The sequence below is a fragment of the Agelaius tricolor genome, unplaced genomic scaffold, assembly GCF_023055355.1.
Source record: "Agelaius tricolor isolate 1412-34295 unplaced genomic scaffold, bAgeTri1.0.p SCAF_8, whole genome shotgun sequence".
NCBI classification, from domain to species: Eukaryota; Metazoa; Chordata; class Aves; order Passeriformes; family Icteridae; genus Agelaius; species Agelaius tricolor.
The window spans coordinates 39,509,969-39,533,420 of NW_027269268.1; the positions used below are offsets into that span (position 1 = coordinate 39,509,969).

Here is a 23,452-nt window from a genome sequence, read left to right on the forward strand (position 1 = left end):
CTTAAAAGGGTTAGGCTGGGATGCATGATCAATCTTGTATAATTTAGATGCATTCCTTACTGCAGTGGAAGATTAATCTCTATTGCATGAACAGAATTCTTACCTCTCACTCTTGGTCAGCACACCAGTATTGACTCCCTACCAGCTCATAGACATCAGATGTCAGTGCACACATTATCAGGAAGTTTCTAATGGAGACAAGAATGTTATATACAAGTTGGAATGATATACTGAAATTCACTTAACATTAAGTTGATTTTCCATATGGAGGCAGAGTACTAAATCATATAAAACAGAAGATCATTTTCAAAAGTTCATTGACTTTGCTTCTAAATCTACTCTAGATTTCCCCAGATTGACAAAAAAGCTCTTAAGTTAGTTTGGGAACTTAACCCAAACTAACTAAGACCTGTGTTTGGTTACAAATAATGAGTTTCTTATTTCCTTATCTGCTTTTTGTTTTGGGTTGTTGTTGTTTTTTTCTTTTAATAAATAAATAAATAAAAATAATAATAGAAAAATATTAGCAGTTGTCTCTGTCCTCATTGAATTCTGTCAACTTAGGAAATTACTGCTGCTGGCTGTGGCTCCTCACCATTGTATGCTTGCATTCATTCAAGCCTTGAGATTGTCACCCTCAAACATCTTCCCTGAATTGTGGAATGCCCTTCAGAAGTCAGTCCTGATGCCTAGCTCCACTGGTAGAATATATATATATCTCTGTCATACATAAGTGTATATTTTCCTGTAGCAGATGAGTAATGTAAATGGTTTGAATTATTCCACATGAATCCATCTAATTCAGGCCATATGGTGAATTCTTAAGATTCTTGTCTTCAAGGACATAGAGCTCCTGAACAGATTGTTCATGACAGTAGAAAATAATTAATTTTAAAATAGTTTTTATTATTTGCCCAAAGAAAATATATCAAACATGTCATATCACCTTTTTATTGTCCTGCCACAGAAGGGCTGACTGAAAGATCTACCCAGTCATTTCAAGCAAACTCTACCATTGGTGAAGCTCTCCTGAGATCACTTGTACTCCCTTGTGGTTTGACCAATAATACACGTGACTTCAAAGTGACAACTCACATGCTCAAGTGTTGACATACTTTTGCTGAACTGCAGCTTTCTATGTATGCAGCTTTCTATAATGTAACTACATTATTCATGATGGGTGCAAGAATCATAAGAATAAAACAATGAGTAAATGTTTTTCAAGTAAATGAACAGATGAATAAATAAATGTTTAAATAAAATAATAATCTAAAATGCCTCTCATTATGTCTACATGACATGACCATTTTATGAGCTCTTGAAGGACAGCTTTTATGATTAAAAGTAGAGTTTTACTGATTATAAGTTATGAATTGAAGTACCTGTATTTATGATAGTTCCACTATTATATATTGTATCACTTATATTAAAAACAGAAAGGAACCATCTACTGCTGAGGCATCAAACTGCTTTAATTAACAGTAAAGGAAACCACAGTCTTATATATATGATATAACTCTTTCAAACACTAAGAGATGTACCCCTACACCATCACTAAAACAGTATATTGAGAGGCATAAAGTCACTCCTCTGCAGAGCCTCTTCTCCCTGCTGGTTCTGCCTGCAGTGGGAGGGTGTGCTGTAATGAGCTTGCTCCCTCTCACTGTGGTACTCTAAATATCAAATTAACTTCCATAAGGATGACTTTACTTCTTGTCACCTTTTATCATGAAATAGATACTTTTATAGTGTAACAGGATCCAGCCCTTGATTGAAAAGAGGAGTTCAGAAGAAGGAAGACTCAAGTAGGGGTCTCAGGCTATGGCTGCACTGTGGGGTGTGGGAGCCCTGCCCGGCCCTCCTGCTGTCAGAGGTGCCCTCCAGGATTTCTGACTCCATGCCAGGATAAGACCTGAGCACGAGTTCCCTGCTTTTGAATACTCTGATTTCTGCAGGGACTGGCCAGGAGGGAGCTGCCCATTGCCCTGGTGAGTACCTGACCCAGAGCATCAGGGATCTCCATGGCACATCAGGATCGTCTGGCCTGAAGGCTGACTGGATGCTTCCCTCCCATTTCTGCACTCCCCTCTGGTGAGGAATTTAGGTACATAAATTTTAGGTACCTAAATGACTCCTCTCCATCCTGGAAAGCCTATAGGTATCAAATAGTTGAACTGGTTTTCTATAAAAACATTCCCTTTTTCAATATGCATCCCTTTGCACAATGTAAGGGACTGCTGGGAGGCAAAAAGGAGGGTAGATATTGTGTCATGCAGGTGAAAGGAACTAAAGAATGTTACCTGATTCACAGCAGAAAATTCATAATATGACTTTGTTTGATTATAAATTGTCAAAATATTTGGTTAAATCCTTGTGTCTCTTTGTTTTCTTGATTTATACAATTTATTTTCTTGGTTTTTAGTGGAAAATAGATGTTAAATAACCACTGACTTCTGTAGAAAATAAAGTTTGGAAACACATTTCAGGGAAAAGTTGAGGAAAAAAAATCAAGCATGGTATTTAACAAAAATACAGTATCTAATAATATTCTTTTAAAGAAAAATGAACCCAAACAACTGATCACCTCTACTGAGACATGATTCTTGGTGAGAAGATTAAGTTCATTTTTTTTAATAAGCATATTTATAATGATAATATTTGAGCATGGCTCATTTCATAAAAGCAAACATAGAAACCAATCATTAAAATTCAGTCTCTCTCACCAAAACCCATGCCTGGAAAATTATAATCTACTGTAGGATAATTTTGTGGACAGTATATAATGTAAGGAATGTCATTATTGTTACAATAACTCTTTACAGAAGAATTTCAAAGACCAGTAATTCTGTCAGTAGTTACTATGTCCCTGCCAGATAAAAAATTCAGGTTCAGAAAAATAAAAAATTATATATATACACAATTATTCATCTTGAAGTTGCATCAGAAGGGGTACTTGGCAGCTTATAGTTTATACTCTTTGGTAGTAGAAATTGATGGAAAATACATTTAATGCAGATAGCTAGATTGATTTGTCATTCTAAATATCTTGACTGATTTTTTTTAATCTTTGCAGTAATTATATGAACTAAATGACAAAATGATATAAAAATAATGCTAAAGGCAGAACTAAATAACCAATTAAATCTAGTTCAAGGAGTGAAAATTTGTTTACAATACATAACTGTTTTCTAATTCAGAATTATTTTGCTATCTATTCTTCCCTCCAGCAAAGAGGTACTGGGCATTGAATCTAGGTATTTAATTCTGCTCTGTCTCTGTTGCTTTCACAATTGTTCCTTAATGCAAAGCCTATGAAAGTACATACTTATCTTGCAGGGGATTAACAAAAAAAATATAACAAAAGGCAAAACCAGTAATTTGTGTAGCAATTTCATTTTGCTGAGCAGAGCAGAATGGATTTGCTCCAAAATGCTTTATAATTTGTGGCATGTTTCACAAGACTAGTATATATCACCTTAAGTACATAATAGGCAATGCTGTTGTATTCTGATGTTGTAACTGCCAGCTTTTACATAACACCCAGTTTGTTGAGCATGTTGCTCCAAGTCATAAATTATTGGTGCTAAAAAAAATTAACAAATTAATTAGAAGAGCAGAACACATATCAAAATTGCTTTTTCTTTTTTCCTTTTTTTTTTTTCCCCTTCTACTGAGGATATGGCATAGTAGGAACCAATCTAATGCTTATGCAGAACAGCATCTATTTTTAGTAAAGCAGTTTTCACTTTATATAATTTGGGCATTCCGAATAGAATATTGGAACCATTTCAAATTTTACTCCTCCCAGTTATGGAATAAAGCCGATAGTGTATGTCACAAAGGTGATTTAAGATACGATCTTGGTTTTCATCTGTTGCAATGTCACAAATTATAAGTGACTCTTGCATAAGTAAACAAACAGGATATTCATTTCTGTATCCTATACAGCAAGAATACACAAAGTCAAATGAATGCAGATTCATGTAACTTGTTTCATTAGGGTAAAGTGGCCCCAAATATCTATGCATGAAGGAGGCATCCCAGCAAAGCGTGGATATTTTCATTTTGCATTGTTTCAGTGTTCTATGCAGTCCACACCTGTTTCTTCCACACTGAAATACAGTACAAAAGATAGTACAAAAGGAGTGATTAATGTTTGACCATTGCGGGTTCAGCCTATTAACTTATCTGCTTATTTGCCTGTATACACAGATTTTTCATATGAAGCCTGTGAAAGTAGTATCTAAGCAACAGAATGAACATTTCAGCTTTGTCCTGAGGACTCTATTCAGCATTTAGAATGGAACATAAATGCAGACAAGTTGTAATAGCTATGGGGAATTTAACCACTATGTTATCTTACCTGGGTTTGTGCTAAGCAGCTGTAAGCAGTGTGTTATTTAAATGGCTACTGTTTCCACCTTGAGACAGCACTCTCCCTGTTGTTACCACTAAAGAAACTACAACAGAGGTGCTAATCTAAAGAAATGCTAGGAGAAAGATAATACTAGAAGCAAAATAACCCAGGGGAAAAAAATTTTGAAAAATCTGTTATACTTTGTTATAGTCTCTGCATGTGGTTGCAGGCATATGTGAGATTTAGCAGGATTTACTTTTCAGATAGCCAAAGAAGGCTAACAAGTTTTGAGAGTTTAAGATATTATTTGAATTACTTTATATATTTCAAAGAGTTGCTGTATTTTTTCACCTGTAACTCAGTTCTTCTTGGAAGCCTTCTCACAATTTCTATTTATTTGTGCCATTCCCAACCAAAACCTGAGACAGCGTGGTCCTCAATACTATGGCAGATTTGGCTTTCTCACATAGAAGGGTTATGTGGGAAAAAATGAGCACTTTCAGCAAGCCATCTGTAGTGAGAAAGTTATTTGGATGGCTCATCTTGAAATTTTACCAATTTTGATAAATACAGGGAAAAATTTTGAAAGAAGACTTGAAAAGAACTATCAGCCTGATATGTGAGAGTGTTTTCTGTTGTTGAATTCAGTTGCCACTGTTTTTGAAGAGAATAAAAACCCTGCAGCAATTAAGAAAGCAGCAATAAAAATTCCCCATTTGGAGATCTCATCTGTATTAGAAAAGTCATACTGATTGTATTGCAACTTTGATAGTACTTCCACGATTTTTGCTACAAAATGCGAGGACATCAGATAGGAATATTTTCACTTTAGAGAAGGACTGGAATATTGTATTCAATGCCTGGCCCTAGGCTGAAGCAAACCTGAAAATTTACAATATTAAAGGTGAGGGCATGAACTTAGTGGCTTTAAGCAAGAATTTCTTCTACAAACAATGGGCTTTTTTGATGAAAATGAAAGAGAAGTAGTAGTAGTAATTCCTTTCATATTAAATAACTCATTGCATGCCACCAGATAAGATGTCAATGTCTTGTTGCTGTGAAAAGGAAATGGAAGATTTATCTATGAGAGGACTCTAAAAGACATGATGTGATATGTTCATCTGTATTTGCAAGCAGCAGTAACTGATGTCCTGGAAATTTTCACCTGATAAATTCCAAGTCATTATATGACTCTGGGACCCTGGTAATTCTCTGGATTCTATTTTAGCCTTTAAGGTACAAATTCTTAGTTTCTACATATACTGTGAAGGACAGTGCAGATGTACACGTACACTGCTGAATAGAATGTAGTCTGTTCAAAGTTTTCTGAGGGAAAAAGAATGAGCAAAATTTTCATGGCCACAGGGTCATTCTTGTGTGGAGGATTATACATAGAAATATATTTTACAAAGAACAGAGTACTTAAAGATAGCTAAGAGAATAAGATTTGGAAATTTAATCTTGAACATCTTGGCAAAGGTTCACATATTTATTGTTCCTAATAATATCTTTCAATATATTGACAAAGTTGGATTATAGCTATACTCTCTTGCAATAACTAATATTTTTATAGAAAAGGTTTGATTCAGAATTATTGCTCATCCTTGGCTGTCCTCATATTCCCATGTTAATGAAAACTTTTTTAGTTTCAGATATGCAAAATTAAGTGCTTTACTAGCAATTCTCATTTCATTTGAAATACAGATTGCAATTGGTTTTGTCTTTTGATTCCCTGTTATTATTTTCCATCTATTTGATCAGCAAGAAGAAATCACTTAAAAGAGATGTATTAAAACTGATGATCTTAGTAGATAGCCAGAGACTGTGGCCACTGTATTACGAATAAAACACACTGCACTGATGCATAGTGAAGGTTGATTCACCACAGCAAAAAATAGAAATGAGAGGATGCTCCAATAATCTAGAAAAATAATGCTTAAGATACCTGGCTAAAAAGTAGAAAAACAAAGTTATTCAAGGGGTGAAAAAAAAGTCTGGCAAAAAATTTAATTGGTACAGGACAAGAAAATATCAAGGAACTGAGATAAAGAACAAATAAAAGGAAGACAAAATTGGCTAGCTTTTTTTTTTTTTTTTTTTTTTGGCTGGTCTTCACAGAAAATACTGCAGTATTTTTTTCATACTATTCTTGCCAATAAAAGAATATCCTTGACAAAGAGAAAAAACAAGCTGCTGCTCTGGAGGTGGCTAGAAAACCGGCATAATACCAGTGAACATAATCCTGGCATGGGACAGACTAGACTACCTACAAACTTTCCCTGGTATTGAACATCAAGGGTTTTCTGGAAGTAGTAGGAGAAAGGGAGAGATTCCAAAATACTAAAATCTGTCATGATGTTTTAGTTGTGAAGGGCTTAAGGGACTCCAGAGATACTCTGTTCTAAACCACATGCTTCAGTCTCTGTTCATTTTGCTTTTCATCTTGTTTTAAATTAAATAAGATGACTGCTTTAACTACTTCAGCTTAACCCTTCACTTTATCCATGCAGATGAGAAGAGTTTCTGTGCCAGGGGCAAAGGCAGCCTCTCTTAAGTAGGCTTTCCTCTGGAAAAAAGCAGTTTGAGTCCTGGATCAGCACTAGAGTGCAGTGCACAAGGATAAGCCTTCTGGCAGTACAGGTAAGGTGGAGGAAGGGCAGAGAAGGTAATACCTTGGGGATTGGAGCATGTCTGTATATTTTCTTTCATTTCTTGCTTTCCTGTCAAGCTTAGCTGCCTTTTCTAAGCACTGACCTCAAGACTGTAGACCTATATAGAGGAGTCTCTATATAGGAGTCTCTGAGGGTTTTCTTCTTTTCTTCTTGCCCGTTTTATGGATCCATGATTTGTTCAGCCTTCAAGAAAAAGTATCTCTATGTTTCAGTATGAGCATTTAATTATTTCAATTATTGTTTCCAATATTTTGAAACACACACTTCTGAAAGATTGCAGAGATATCCTATATTTAATAGAAAAAAAAAAAATCAATCCCTCAGGAGACATCAAGCTTATTTTTTAGTACAGGAGCTGGAAGAATACATGCTAGAACCAGCAGTGACACTGGCACATTAAACAGTCCTAAAAATAGTTCAACAAACCTTCAGACACAGTAATTTGACACCTTAGTTTTCTTCCTCCTTGGTCAGCTTTCCATTCCTATGTAATTTAAATATAAACTAGCCATTTAATTAAGAACATTTATTAACAAGTATTCAAGACTAGAAACTGTAGAAAAACCCCACAAACAACCCACAAGCTAACAGCACTTGAAAAAGTGAAGCTTTCATTCCAGATATGGAGCTAGTTTGCATTGCCATTTCTAACAAATAGTACTGAGCCTTTTATTTTCATATCTTGCTGTAAGTCTTTGCCAGCCTGCTTCTATTTCCCAAATAGCTTCTGCTTCACTACATTTCCATCTGTACAGAAAGGGCATGGGCATAAACACTGATAAACAGTGAATGAAATCTTCCTTACCTCCCAGCTAAGGCAGGATACTGGCAGGCTGTATTTTTCTTTTCAGAAAGTATTATGCTAGGGATTTAGTCTTTTATTGTGATTTAAAAGGGATTTTTACCAGGAAGCTGGCAGCATCAAGCTTCTTTTGCTAGATGTGGCACAGCTCTGTGATGTATAGGCGTGTGTCTTTTGGCTGCTGCAACAACCTTTCTTAGAATCAACGAAAAACTACTCCCTATAACTTCAACTTCTAATCACTGCCTTGCATTTTTTGCCTGAATTTTCCTCTGGTTAAGAACAAGATGAAAGATTGCCATAAATGTGTCTGACATGGACATGGACTTTCCTCCATGAATCAGAGAAATATCATCTGGCAGCAGGTACAAAATGGATTGTGCGAGGATGTTATTTCTTGCATAAAATAAGCAAGAAACACCTGAATGGTTAGGATTTGGTCTAATCCTGAGTTCTTTTTCCCCTATACCATTACTGTGCTGGTAACAACAGGTAAAAGTTTATCCAAGCCTGCTGCACAATTTACAGTTATCCATCCACAGAAAAAATAAGAATCTAAATTAGCAGAACTTAAAAACAACAGAGGTATAAGGTGTGGTTAAGGAATTATAACTCTAGATAATAACAAATGGACAGTTTTAGAAACCAGTAGCAATAGATGAGTCACTGAAAACAACCACTTGGTATCTGTAGTTCTGTTTCCTGTAGAAGGAAATTTTCAATATGAGAACATTTCAATAAGGTACAGGTGTATTACATAATCAGAATGAAGTTTTTCCACGTCATTAAAATACTAAGGAAAAAAGAATTGTCCATGTTGTATGTTAAATAAATACTATATTGTACTTAGCTAGTGTTCCTGTAAACCATAAGCACATCTATTGATGAAAAAGGGTACATGTGAGTCCTAGAAAACTACTGTTACATTACTTGGAAACATGTTTTTCTATAACTATCACAACAAGTTTACATCATTCTCATTAATATCACTAGGAAGCTGATGCCTGGAGTGTAGATAATAGAATCTTTACACACAAATAAAGAACAGATTTGCAGCTGATAAATTAATAAAAAAAGATTAAACTTGCTTTTATGCTTTGATCCTATGCAACACACTTGCAAATGCATATACAATCTGTGCCTTGCATTCTCACAGGTCAGCATCTGCTTCTGAGTCCTGAACCCTCTTTTAATGTAATATGATGGCAGAAATCTAAGAAGGGTAAATAATGTTCTCCTTCATTTAACAGTTTGTCTTTCACTTCCAGGCTGTTCATCAGAGCTGCTCAAGTCTGGAGGTGCTTCCCCACATGTTCTTCAGCCATGTTCAGCCTCCAGGAGTCCCAGGTTGAGCAGTGGAGGCACCTGCAGGAATGCACTCCAGAATGTGCAGGAAGCATCTGCAAGAACACAAAGATTGGGCAGAAATGAAGTCAAAACAGTGTTTAAGAAAATTATTTTCTTATTTACTGTAACAAAGGAAAAGCACACGGAAGAAGACTGCAAGAAAAAATTGTAACCTTCAATGACAGCTGCACAAATTAAAACAAGTACCTGGACTTTAACTCTGATTTGGAATGAAAACAAAATTGTGATTGGAGAGGCTAAAAGTGACAGTTATAGCAAAGGGTTTAAATTGTCTGAAAGACAGATGCCTGAACTTTTGTTGTTGTCTGCCATGACCTTATGATATAACATGAAGGAAAACAACATAAGCACTTGAAAGATACTATCTTAGTGCTGTCCATTTTTCAAAGCTATTGGTGACTATAAATCCCCATACCAAAAATCCACGTGGATCAAGCTATCCTTTGGATGTGATTGGGGGTATATGAATCTCATTTAAACAGAACTCTGGCATGCAAACATTTCCTTCGTTTGTCTGAATGTGATATTCTCTTGCAGCTGCCCAAGAGCAGAATGCATTAAAAGCATGTTACAAGTCATGTGAAAGTTTTGACATTGTGGGCAATGGAACTTCACGAATTCCTATGAGATTTCTGTCTTGTACTAGTGAACCATCTGACTGTTGAAGTCAAAGAACTCAGAAGTGATCAAAATGCTCCAAGAGACAAAGAAAGTAGAAAACTCTCCTCTCCTTCCTTGAAATTTTGCATGCCTCACTGTTTGGTAAAATACCAGACAAAGTAATCCTAAAGAGCATTAAAAGGTATCTGAGAAGGCTTTTAGCTTTTCTGACTTCATATGTCATGAAGTTATCAGTCTGTACTAAGAAAAGAAACTTATTTTCTTCTTCTGGGACAACTGTCCTTTCCATGCAGGTGCAAAAGGAAGTGTGGAGACAGAGCAAGGATTTGCCCTTACAAAAACTTGCTCCAATTTTTTAAGCAAAGAAGCAAGACAAAGAATTTTCACCTGTTGCTTCTAAAGAATGTCTCGTGACACTTCCATAGAAAAGAGGGAGGTCCCTGAAACTTAAGGAAGAGAAGACAGGAAGGGGGTAAGGCAAGGAGTGAGAGCAGATAAAGTTGCAGAATGGGAGAACACGGAAGGCAGATATCAGAGGAAATGCAGAAAGAATCTTGCACATTATTTCACATATCCTCCTGTTGTGTTACCATCTTACACCATTCATTCATCACCTGATTGATGAATTTTATAATTGAACTTGACTGATAAATTGATATTTACCAATATTTTAAGAATGTATGCAGGATCTGTTCTTAGGACAAAATATATTCAGTTCATATTATAACTTTTAAGTGACATATTTGGATTTTAATTGGTTTGCCCACTCTTTTGTACAGTACAACATATGTACAATAATTGAACTTTTCATTTTTAAGTGTTTATGAGAAACAGTATTCTAAATTAGGAAAAATGAAAAGAAAAAGAATAAATGATCAGAACAAGCAAATGTAAAAAGAAGTAATTTAACACCAAGTCTGGAAGACAATATCAGTCAATAAGATTTATTGACCGATATTAAGCCCCATGTTAAATTTATTATGATGCACAGAAAGCAAAGGAAACTTTCTGCAGACTTTACAGTTGGGGTCCTCCCGTTAGAGTGGCTGGTCCACAATTGTTGGCAAGTCACGAGACACTAATTAAATTCAGTTTTTAATTTTTATGAAATCTTTTTTCTGTACTATCTTAAAATATTCCAAAATGTAGAAAACTTTGGTGAAATTACAATAATATCTAAATATAGTGAAGACAGTTTTGCTTCCTAGTTCACCATAACATTGGATTATACAACAAGAATAAGGAAGATGGACCTATACATTGTATTTTTATCTGATTTTCTAGATCTTCATTTAATGAGATGTGCTAAATAAATTGGACTGAAAAGGGCATTTTTTCTGTTTATGTATTGGACTTCCATTTTGAAGAAAAACCTGTGGATTGGCATGGTGTTCTTTTTTGGTTTTGTTTTCTTTTTCCTAAAGGTATTGTAAAAGGAGATCAGGCGAACTGGGTCAGTTAGGACTTTAAAGTTAAGTACCCCAGGAAGTATAGTACTTTATTTTCACTTAATAACCCCTTGGATTTGAATAAAATACCCCTGGAATACTGTCAAGGTAAGACATCTAAAACATCATCATGTCACTTAGTGACATGACTTACCTTAACAGTATTCCAGAATAAGCTTAAACTAATCCTGAGCCTATGTTTGTAGTTTTCAAAGCCAGTCCAGTTGGGTTTTGTAATTAGGCCCTCCAAGGCAGCAGGAAGCTGATGCTTTGGCTCCTTAGTTAGCAGCTGTGCACCCAGCTGGGTGTGTTTGTTATAAATGAGGACAACTCCTCAAATTTCCATTCTCAGCATGATCATGCTTGGCTTCAGTCTCTGTTTCTGGACGTCACTAAAGATAAATATTAAAGGCAGTTTCATTGTTGTCTCTAAAAGATTTGGTTGACATAATGTACCATAATGATATATTTCTAATCAGGCTATTTAGCATTATCAAACAAAATTTTAAAATATGAATCATAACTTGTCATTTGAATATAAATGTAACCTTATTCAGACAAGTCTCTGTATAAAAAGTCTATGCAGTATAGCAACTGAATATGAAATTCAGTATCTGTCTAAAGCATGCAGGTGATAACAAAACAATGGGACATGGTTGACCCATGGAGAAAGCATTTCACTGCTCATTTGAAGAAAATAATTGCTTGTATTTCAATCTCATTATAAAAACTGGAAAAATGTGCTCTATGGCAATTTTCACAAAATGCACAGCTTTTATTGTCTCACACCTAATTTGCAAAGTTTAAGTGAGATTTAAGGAATACACAGGCCCAGTACTGTTTCTTAATATGAGAATTTCATCATTAATAGCTATAGATCAGATATAAACCTCTATTTTAAAAAGTGGTTATTAAAAAACCCTACATTTAAAACTAGTTTTTTCTAAAGTCTCTGGAGTAAGTTTTTATAGAACTGGAGGTTCTTGTTTCAGGTGATATTTTTGAGTCCTTTCCACTCTCCTTTCTGTTTAATTCTCTAACAGGCAATCTTTCCCTCTGCACCTTCGCACTTTCACTGGTTTTTTTTTGCATGATTCATTTAGCTTTTTGTCTCACATATTTCATCCAAGTGTAACAAATCCCCTCAAGCCAGCATTGGTCTAGAAAAGGCTGAGGATGGGAAAGCAAGTCATTTCATATCAGGTTAGAGATTTTAGATTATTGCTCTGCATTATAATAACATTGAATTTGTCTACTTAGATTTATTTTCTTTTAAATTCGAATTCTAGTTGAGATAAACTCTAGATTTCTCAGGCAAAATTTCATCAGGGTAAATGAGAATTTTGCAGCTGATTTCAGGGAAGCTAGGTTTTTACTTGATTTCTTTGCTTTTTAAGTTTCTAAGATTTAAATTTCTGTTCTCTTGATCTAATTTGCTGCATTCTCCTTTTTGGTTTCTACACAGTAAGTCATATAGATCAGTGGAATACAAAGGTGCTTTCTTCAAGGTGACTTCCATGCTATTGAAAGCAATTCCTATTTTCCCTACAAATATACCTCCCAATGATCAGCTAGTCTCAATCAATTATTTAGGAAGTTTTCCTACTCATCAGTATGAAAACATATTAGTGTACTGCTCTGTTAGGAATATATCTGGTCCAACACATAATTTATTGCCTCTCCTCAAGAGTCAGCTCTGGCTAGTGCCCATTAAGTTGTATGTTCTGAGACCATTATCATCACTTTGGTAACACTAAACATGATCATAAGAAAACTAGACTGAAAAGCTTTCAAGAAAAAAAAAAAAAAGGTCTTTTGTTTCTGCCTCTTTCTAAGTAAAAGAGTTTAAAGGTGTTGATCCTTTGGATATAGTTGTTAAAATAGTGTTGTGTGCTCCTAGGTAGGATGCTCTCAATACAGATAATGTGAATTTAGCACTATCATCAAATTTTCTTTTAATGCAGTAAAAATTCTTGGATGGCAGCCAGCCTCTTTACCTCATAAAAAACCAGCCTCTATGATTACCTATGTAGTAGAAACCTAATAATATCTTACAACATAGTGCCTAAAAGATGAGTAAATTGGCTTGAGAACACACCCTCCACACATGCAAAGTTTGGTCCCACTCACTGCTTGTTTGACATTGTTGATGAAGATGTGCTTTTTTTCCCAGAGATAAACATGGCTCCATAAGCCACATTCTTCTATGATTTACATGCAACGCAGACTCTCTGGGCTAAGTAATTAGAATATGCTCTTTTACCCTATTGTGCCTTAGAAAAATTCCCTTTTTCTATAATACATCTTAGAAATAGGATATTTTTCACTTTGGGATGGTGACGTTGCTCTTGTGCATGCAAACAGAACCTGTCATCAGCCAGGCAGATACAAATTAAATCAAGAAAAAACATGTAAGTATTCATGTAGGTCATTATTCATGTAGGTCACAGTCTGAAAAAATAAAAAATTGTACTGAATTTTTTTTCTGCCTCCATCCCCAATTCAGTTACTGAACAGAACTGAGGGTCTTACTTGATAATTTTTCATTATAAAAAGCTCTGAGATTATACAAGTAGGTGACTGGTGTGAGGAAGATAGATCTTATATTCAGCTAAAGTAGTGATTTCAACCTTTTTTGATCAGCATCACCTGCAAGGAGTTATGTCCTAATCTTAAGTAAACTTCAACCCCATAGCAGTCATTCTGCTGTGTTGATGCCAGGAGCTCAGAGAACACAGGCTGTCAATGACAGGTCTAAGATGCATTTGCAACATACACAAAGAATAAATAAATCAGGTATTAAAAAAGTAAGACTTCAAAAATATGATCCTTCAAATCCCAATTTCCAGCAGATGGAAAAATGAGCAACACCTGTAATATTTCATGATTTATAACATGAAGTGTGCTTTATAAAACTGGAACCAATGTTAAGACGACACTTTTTAGTCAAATCTAAAATTAGTTGGCCATGTTTTTAATTCTGTGTTAATGCTTTATTAGTGCTGGTATTAATATTACACTTATGTGTAATTACACTTATACTACACTACTTGAAGCACTAAGTACCTTTAGTATGTTCAATAATTGAAATATTTTAGAATTCCCAGTACCTCAAGCCATTGGATTTTAATTATTAGTTCCTTAACACATTAGTTTGATGCTTAATAGGACTCATCTCTGTTTTACCTCATTTTTTTCTTTTCATTTCATCTTTATGCTTGACATCTTCCATGCTTTCTTCATATTTGTGGGATTTGTAATTCTCAGCAGTATTCGTGCTAAAACTATTTTGAATCTTATGGTGTAGGAAAACAGTGGCTGTGTTTTATTGCCATATATATACTACCAGCTTCATTTCTTCCACTTGAGTCTCTCAAAGCTATGACTAGGTTAAGAAAATCTCTCATTACTCCTACAGCTCTCTTGACCTTTCCATATGCCTTTTAATTTACTCAGTCATTTCACACTTGAGCTCTTGTTTTGGGAGAAGGTAAAATATAGCATACTGGTATAGCCAGCTAATTCTCTGAGACCAATTCAGATTCAGTGCTGAATGACACTGCAGCCTTAGGAATGACCAGGTCACGATTGTTTTTCACTCAAGTAACAAGCAAGTCAATGACTATGTGAAAACCAGCCATGGCAGAGAATGCATAAGGGAATGTTTTGACTCCTCTCTGCCTTTTCTCATAGCATGGATTGGACCAGCTGGAAGGAAAACCCAAACTTTTCCTCTTCACATTGCATTTTCTGGCTCATTTAAGTTGGTATTACAACATTTTTTTACGTTCTCCTTTGCCCCAAAGTGAAAAGGAATTAAGTGGTCTCATTCCTGATGGCTGCTGCTCATAAAGAAGGCAAAGGTTTCCCATTTCACAAACTTTTCATTTCACATTTCTGCTGATTTCATCTAATCTGTGACTGTTATTTTTAATAGCCCAGATAATGTAATCTTCAAGCCAGATTTAAGTTGTGGCCATAATAGCCTACTTCCCCTCATATGACTAGCTCTTTCACTCTCCCATCTACTTGGTTAAATATATTTCCATTTTTATATATTCATTTTAACATCCTTTTATAACCTAGCTTACATTATTGTATATTAATGTTTATCAATTTCCCATTAATCTGTCATATAGCACATTTCCACCACAAAAAAACCCACCCAAACCCTTGCTTACATTTACTCTTTTTGTTTTCATCCTCTCTATGTATGTACTTGTTAGAGAGGCCACATTAAGGTAAGACTACAGTTTGCTTGAATAGAGTCAGCTGACTATAAGACATTCTTTTAATATCACAATACCTAAGAAATTGAGTTACTGATGCACTCAGATAATTTCTAGAAGTCCTTCCTCCCCATTTGATATATTAAATGAGAAGGGGTTAGCAGCTATTGAAAGAGTCTCACAAGAGACAGGGAGGTTGAATCACATGGAATAGTTTGGGCTGGAAGAGACCTCCAAGATCATCTATTTCCTCATAAGTCTGTCAAGGTCCCTTCCCTCCAGCGTGTTGACTGCCTGCTCAGCTTGGTGCTCTCAGCAGCCTTGCTGAGGGTGCACTCAGCCCCGCTGTCCATGTCACCAGCAAAGATGTTTGGCAGTGCTGGTGCCAGTACTGTCTCCTGAGGAACATCACATCACTGGCTTCCACTTGGACTTTGAGCCTTTCACCACGACTCCTGGAGCATGACCATCCAACCAATTCCTCATCAGTCAAGTGGTCCATCCACCAAATCCACAGATCTCCAGTTTAAAGACAGGAATGTTGTGCAGGACAGGGTCAGATGATTTGCACAAGTCCAGGAAGATGATGCCGGCTGCCCTTTCCTTACCCACCAACACTGTCACCCTGCTGCAGGAGGCCATCAGATTTGTCAAGAACCATTTGCCCTTACTGAAGCCATGTTGGCTGTGACCAATCTCCTCATCATTTTCCAAGTGCCTTTGCACAGGTTCCAGGAGGATCTGCTCCTTGATCTTGCAGGGCTAGAGAGGGTGTCACACTCTCTGTCAATAAGCAGATGGAGTGCCTGGAGCTCTCCCTGGGAGTGGAAGAGGAGCCAGGCAAAAGCCTATGGGTTGGATATGAGGATCCAGGATGAAATACAGGGCAGGGACAGGTGACTTCTTAGTGGGAGTCTGCTACAGGCACCTTGGCCAAGACTGCTGCCCAGGCAAAGGGGGGAAGCAAGCATAGGTAGCCTTGGAGGGACAGACTGTCCTACCAGCCAGCAATGAGGTTGGGAAAGGTAATGCCCTGGCAGAATTAAATGTGACCAGGGCATCAAGGGCAACAAGAAAAGTTTCTAGACTTATGTCAGTGGTAAAAGTGAAATTAGAGACCCATCACTACAATTATGGGTCTTAGTCACTGTTTCAGCCCTGAAAGTTCCTCCTTGTTCTTACATCCAGGGCAGCATCACCCCAGGCCGGTCCTTCCAGTACCTGTGTCATCCCTGACAACCTTTGGAAAACTCCCCACTGCCCTTTCCTTTGCAGCAGGTGCCAGGAGAACCAGTGCCTATGACCAGAAATTTGGCTGTGCCAGGAACACTGTAGTTCTGTATCTACAAATGGTGCTCTAATTCAGAGAAACCAGGAATATGAGACTGGGCTAGAAATCAAATTTATTATTTTATTATTTCCTAGAAACATCTTGAAACGAATTAAGGCTGTTTTGTTGAGGCTGTTGTTTGGTTCAGGTTTTTCTTTTTTTTTCTTTTTTTTTTCTTTTTTTGTCCTTTTGATTCTAGCAATAAAGTATGAGGGTCAGAAAACCCCTCTTCTGAAACTGACCTCCTTCCTGGCGTCAGCATAAATGTATCTAGGATCAGTTTCAACTTATTTGGCCTTGGGCCAGCCTGGCCATTCAGGATTTCAGAACTCATACCATAGTCATGTACAGTAATTGTACTCCTCTCAGCTTTCACTTTGTGCGACCAAGTATGACAAGCTTCTGTAGTTTTGACTTCTTTCCTTTTAAGATATAGTTATACTCTTAAAAAAATCTGCCAATTACAACACAGAACAGTCTCAAACTATCAACATGACAGCGAGGGAAAATAATGTGGTACAGCATTCGAACCAAAATGTCTTTAACTGTGTTATGTGTCTATTTTTTGTCTATTTTCCTGATTTTTTTTATTGTCTTCTAAAGTGTGGGAGGCAGACACCTCTATGAATTTTACTTTCTTATTTTTTCCTTACAGTCTAATACTATTTTGATAGCGATAACAATTTGGTTGGCTGTAAAATCAAATGCACATTGTTATTAGTATTACTGACTTTTCATTCTCCTGTGTTAATTTATTGTGCTATTCTTTGGAGCTTTGTCACTTCCATACTTTTTTTCTTTTAAAGCTATCATTAATTTATCATTGTAACACCTTCTGCTGCTTTCTTTTGTGAATGCAGCCCCCTGCATGACAAAGAAATTCTATCTTTGTATTCTGATTTGGTTTTACAATGGAACATCAGGAAGAAAATAAGTACAAAAGAAAGAATAAAAGTATATGGAAATTACAAACAAATAATCATATTTCATTATGCTATTTTGCCTCTTGTGAAGGACATGAGTAGACAGTAAGCTCTAAAATATTATGAATTATTGTTTTAAGCTTTACTAATAAAACATCAGTATAACTAACACAGAAGCAAAGACCTAGTATAATCTCTGATCATGCATTGCATGTGCATACTTTTTACATTAATCAGTACTCTCATCATAAGCAATAGGACTCTTCAGATACTGCAAAAATGTTTGTATATCCAGTGCCAAAATAGTACCTCCTGTTTAGGCACCTCAGTCATATTAATTTTTGTGGATCGGGAAAGGTTTTTGAATACTCTGTTATAGATGTGGCCTTAAGTGTTTTGCATAATCAGAGTCTTGACTGACATGTCTTCTTCCTTTTTCACTTAACTAACAGAAACATTGACATACAACATGGCAAATTAGGATATTACCAGAACAATGACTTTTCTTGATTTTGTGCATGTAGAAACTCAAGCATAATTTTAAACTGGAAAAGCATTATGCATTATATTTTCTTTGGAATTTTCTCCCTTAATGAAGAAGAAAAGATTGTTATGATCATCTATTCCAAAATTAGATAACCTAGAGCAAACAGGAAAAATCTGTACTGAATTTAGAGAAGCCATAATTTGCACTACTGTAGGGAGTTCCTGAAATAAACACTCTGCATTCATTTCTGTGTGCTAGACTGTAGATTCATACCCACTCAGACACTAAGTGCCTACTTGCCAGAACTCCTGAACACTGCAAACACAAGCTGAAACCAAAAGGAGCTGGGATTGTGCAGACTCTATCAAAACACAGAAAAATCAAAATCTTTATTCACAAAACAGTTAGACTCAGACTGTAACTGCTCCAGCACAAGTGTGTACCACTACATCTGTGTCCTGACTACCTGAAATTTCTGTATTTCATTCAATTTAGGTTCACAATGAAATGGCAGCAAGAGAATATGAGATACCCTGTTCCGATGACAGCAAAAAGGTGTGTAAGTGCATAAAAACTGTTGCTATAGCAAGTGACCGTATTAAATGTCTTAATGTTGAGGAAGTATTAATGAAACACAGCCTAACTTCACTATAAGGAAACCATATGATACCATATATATATATATATATATATATTTTGTCAAGCTGTTCATTTCAGCAGGCTCTGGTAAATTGCTGCTTGGGAATAAGAAAGAAATGAGCAGCTGAGCAGAACATCAATAAGCAGTACTTCTGTGGAAATGACTTCACACTGATCAATATTTAAAAGATGTTTTTTTCAAAAAGATAAATGAATGAAGAAGGAAAAAAATAGTACATTCAAATGCTAAATACAGCCTACACTGAGAAAAGTGAGAAAAATGTCATTGTCATACTTGGAATACACTTGCATAACTGTTCAGGCTATTAGGTCTAATTAACAGCAAGTGAACAGATTCTTGCTATGGGGGTGTTTATAGGCAGAATATGTTAAATGCAGAGTTTGACACATTGAAGTTAGAATTCAGTCAGATTTAGGCTAGTGTAAATTTACATAGCAGACAAATTTCTGCTCTGAAAAGGAACTATGAACAAAATATTTTTGGAATGCTAATTCTGAGTGCTAATCTTAATGATGAAAAAAATTTGTGCACTTTTCATCGAATAAATCCAATAATATAAAATATCAAATTATTCTCATATATGTATGGGTAAAAAAATACAGTTGAAATATTCTAACAAAGGTTTCTAATTTCTGGGGTTGTTCTTTCTTTTAGTTTCACTTTGGTAGTGTTAGCAGGGAATACTAGTTAGTAGGGAATACCCCAAACTGCTACAGTATGAAAGCATAGGCATAATTTTAACTTTCATAAGTGAAAAGTGACTCTCGACCTGAGGAACTTGTCAGGTAAAGCTAATGCAGCTGTTGTCATGAATAATTCAAACAAATCACTTCAGCCACAGTACGACAGAGCTGACTTCACAGTGGTAACCTCTGTAAATGCTGTCAGAAAACAGATAAAATAACTATTAGTGAGTAAAACTTCCAGTCCTTGGGAAGCAAAAGTTGCTAAATTCTTTCTTGATTAACCTGGCTTACAAAACTTCTCACCAGGTCTTTTTTTTTTTTTCCCTGAGAATTCATCATTTTTAAAACCTTAATAACTGCTTGCTATGTTTTAAATGCAACTTAAATTTGAGCTATAAATAACCACAGACTGTAAAGAAAGTTCCCAGATTCCCAGAATCAGGCCTACAGGCTAATTTCTTCTGATTAAAGGCCCAGTACTGCAACTAAATAATCTATAGTCCTAACCCAAATGTATACAATGTTGTTTAGGTCCTGAATGTACAAATTCCCACAGCACATCTACATGTATGAGTGCTTCTCTTGAACTCTGATAATTAATTAAATACAGTTATAATATAAATACAATGTAAATACAAACATTTTAAAATTCTTGTAATTCCCATCATTTCAGAATAATGAAATGTTACATATAAATACATCTAAGGTTTAAAAGGGATGAATCTTAGGACTGGAAGGAAAATGTGCTGAATGAGCTAATAAGGAACAAACAGAACATATGTATTGAAATGTTGACTGGTAGGTGGATGGAAAACAGACAAGCTCAAAGTCTTTAGAAAAATCAGTACTTTGGAATGATGTTTTGTTGCTAACAGAGAAGCAAGTAAGACCTTAACAGGAAGAATTCTTAACAGGAAAATATTAATATCTGTGAAAATGACAGAAATGACAACCAAAATGAAAGAAGAAATTGTGAAAGTGGCCAAGACTTGTAGGCTTACTGGGCCAGAGTACAACAGTGCTGGAGATATGATTCTGCTGGCAGTTTTTCACATTCCTGTCTACAATTTTAATATATGTTTTTGTGCTGATGACTGTTTGAAAGACAACATAATGATCTTAAATGCTTATTAGGTGATTTCTGTAATTATTGCAGACCTGCTCAGAGTAATCATCTGGAACTTCTTTTGCAGGAACTCTTCTTTCCTGATTGTGCAGCTCAGGACAAAGAATTTTCTCCTTACTAGAAAAGTTCACTTAATTTATTCCCTTGCTGGGATAACAGAATTTTTATCATTCTCTCTCTAAGGGAATATCTGTTCTTTTACTACACATTATCCTTTACTTGATTGTTCATTTTCATAGAGAAGTAAGATTTTTTTTTACAATTTAATTTGAAAAGTGGTTATGTATCCTTTATTTCATGTTATCCAATCACCTTGTATTGTATTAGTGAATGATTTTTCTTTTTTTAATCATACTCAAGAGTGTCTTTAAAATAAGTCTCTCATGAAGAAAACTCTCACTTTCACCTCTCTCCTTCTCAGAAACACTGTTTTATTTAACAATTTTACCAAATACAGTTTCACAAGAGATTAGTGTAGCATTTTTTATATGTAAAAAATTTACCTTTACCTGGGTAAATCAGTTCAAAACCTGGCTGAGCAGTAAGCCAAATAAATGTATTAATTACTGACATCCTAATTTCCATTTTAGAACTGTCTGAGCAGCAGTAAATGCATACTTTTATCTACATGAATGTTTCATTAGAATGACCTGGTTGATCGACATGATGTGGTCCAGATGATCTTCCTGACCCTCTTTTCTGTTTTTCCCCTCTCTCAGCATGATCCTCTCAGGTTAGTTGAGGTTCATCATGCAGACTGGTCAAACCAGCACACCAACTGACTCCAGGGCAGGAAGGACTACAGTGAAAAGAAGATTTTTATCTGAGGAACTTATCCTGACTGTGCTACTTCCAAAAGGCTCCCTCCAGGCTACTTCCAAAAGGATTGTTTAGTTGTTGCTGCTGCCTGCTGCTTGCACATGTGCCTACCTAAGGGAATCTCCAACTAACTGAATTCCTCAGCCCAATCCCAAAACAGTCCTGACAGATAAAGAAACAGACCATGACAGATTTTCACCTGCATTTTTCTTCTTTGCTTTAAGCATCAGAAACCATTACATGTCTGAAGTTTAAGGATATTTACTTATGTACTTAAAGATTTATTTTTCTCCATTGTACTGCCCTTAGACTCCACTCAAACAGCACTGCAGGATGCTGCTGCAGTACATAATGTAGACCTGTAAGAAGATGGCTCCTACTCCACAGAGTACAAACAAGTTCTCTCTGTCCATTCTCATGAAAAATTACCTTTGGAGTTTACATGGACTATTTTCATCAACTCAGACAAAGACATTGATGGGCCTAGTATATGCTTATTCATAGAGGAAACCGTGAGCTGACCAAATCATAAACAGCATACAGGAGTTTAGTACAGAAGTAAGTGACTGTAACATTTGGTGTATGGATTTTTCAAGTGTCACAGTGGCTGTTGAGCCTAGAAAGAATGTAGCACAGATTGTCCCTTCTTTCACTGATAATCCTGAGAAGAAACTTCTTACTTTTGTAAGTATTACATTAATATTTGTTTTATGCATGACTTCTATGCCAACTGACAAATTCTGTGTGGCAAGTGATCTCACTCTATGTTGATGTATTCTTAGACTACACATCCTTGCAAACACAAGTCACCAGAGAGAATGTTTAAGATACAGTTCTGCTGCAGCTGCAGGCTTCTGGAGAGGAAAACCAAATGCAATTATCCTCATGCTAATGGCACCACTCTGACCATAGGAACAGTTCAGTGCTGCTCATAAGGGTGGTGCTGCAGTGTCACAGCCATGCAATACTCTGGAGTGAGTTGTGTTAGATGTGGGCAAACTATTATTCTATATTGCACAGAAGACAGTGGACTGGAAATCTGTCCTCATAGAAATCAGCAGAAACATTTCATCTGAATCCTCAAGAGAAACAATGTCCCCTGCAGAAATGAACAAGACAATGAAAACTGACTCCTCTCATATCCCAAGGAATTAAACCTACAGAAACATACAGCAAAAATTGTCAATAAACAATGATGCCCTTCTTTCTTGCCCAGCAGTTTGAATGTTTTTTTATGGCATTTAAGACTATTTCAAACAAAATAAACAAGGAAAGGGACAAATTTTTACTTTGTTTCTTAGAGTGATTTCTTTTTTCAAAGCTATTAATTGGTTTCAGTTAAGTGGTTAAGAAGGGACACTGCAGAAATCTTTCCTGAAATCTTTCCTGTACATTTGTTTGCCTGCCCCTTAACTTCCACAAAATTCTTATGTTTGAAGCACAACACATCTAATTTTCTAGGAGTCTTTTCTCAATTTAGCCATGTAAAAGCTAAAGGAGCTCTCTCTAAACAGAGATTTAGGGTTAGTCTATAGCAAATGAAGTGAGGAAAGTATCACCATGGACTGACTCCTTCCACCCTGAAAGACACTTCATCTAAGACAGGTCAGATGAAGTGCTGTAGATGTGTATGTTACTTCTTTGAAGCAGAGAAGTCTTTACTACTAGTTTAAAGACCTTGACCAAGCTTTGGATGACTGGTCATCTTGATCACAGCACACTAGCAAGGAAGTGACAGACTGCAGCTATCTACCTGCTGATGATTTTTATCCCCAGGCCTGAAGTCACTCTTGTTTTATTGAAGAACAAGTTGGGCTCCTGCCTAGGTGGCACAATTAATGGTTGTACCCTCACCATTTAAAGGATTACAAAAAAAAAAGCTAAAATGTTCCCATGTATGAAACACCCAGCTTAACAGTCACA

At 36.0% G+C, this 23,452-nt stretch overlaps 1 long non-coding RNA gene across 2 annotated transcripts; it reads left to right on the forward strand.

The window, feature by feature from the left end:
• The first annotated feature begins 1,583 nt into the window (after nt 1-1,583).
• Nucleotides 1,584-22,732, forward strand: LOC139592489 (uncharacterized). 2 transcript variants are annotated; one of them, XR_011680020.1, is made up of 5 exons: nt 1,584-1,988; nt 6,868-6,997; nt 9,100-10,001; nt 18,733-18,792; nt 21,430-22,732. It is a non-coding gene; the product is annotated as an uncharacterized lncRNA (long non-coding RNA). The 2 variants fall into 2 exon arrangements; XR_011680019.1 differs by lacking the exons at nt 18,733-18,792; nt 21,430-22,732 and having other exon boundaries at nt 1,586-1,988; nt 9,100-11,149.
• The last annotated feature ends 720 nt before the right edge of the window (nt 22,733-23,452 follow it).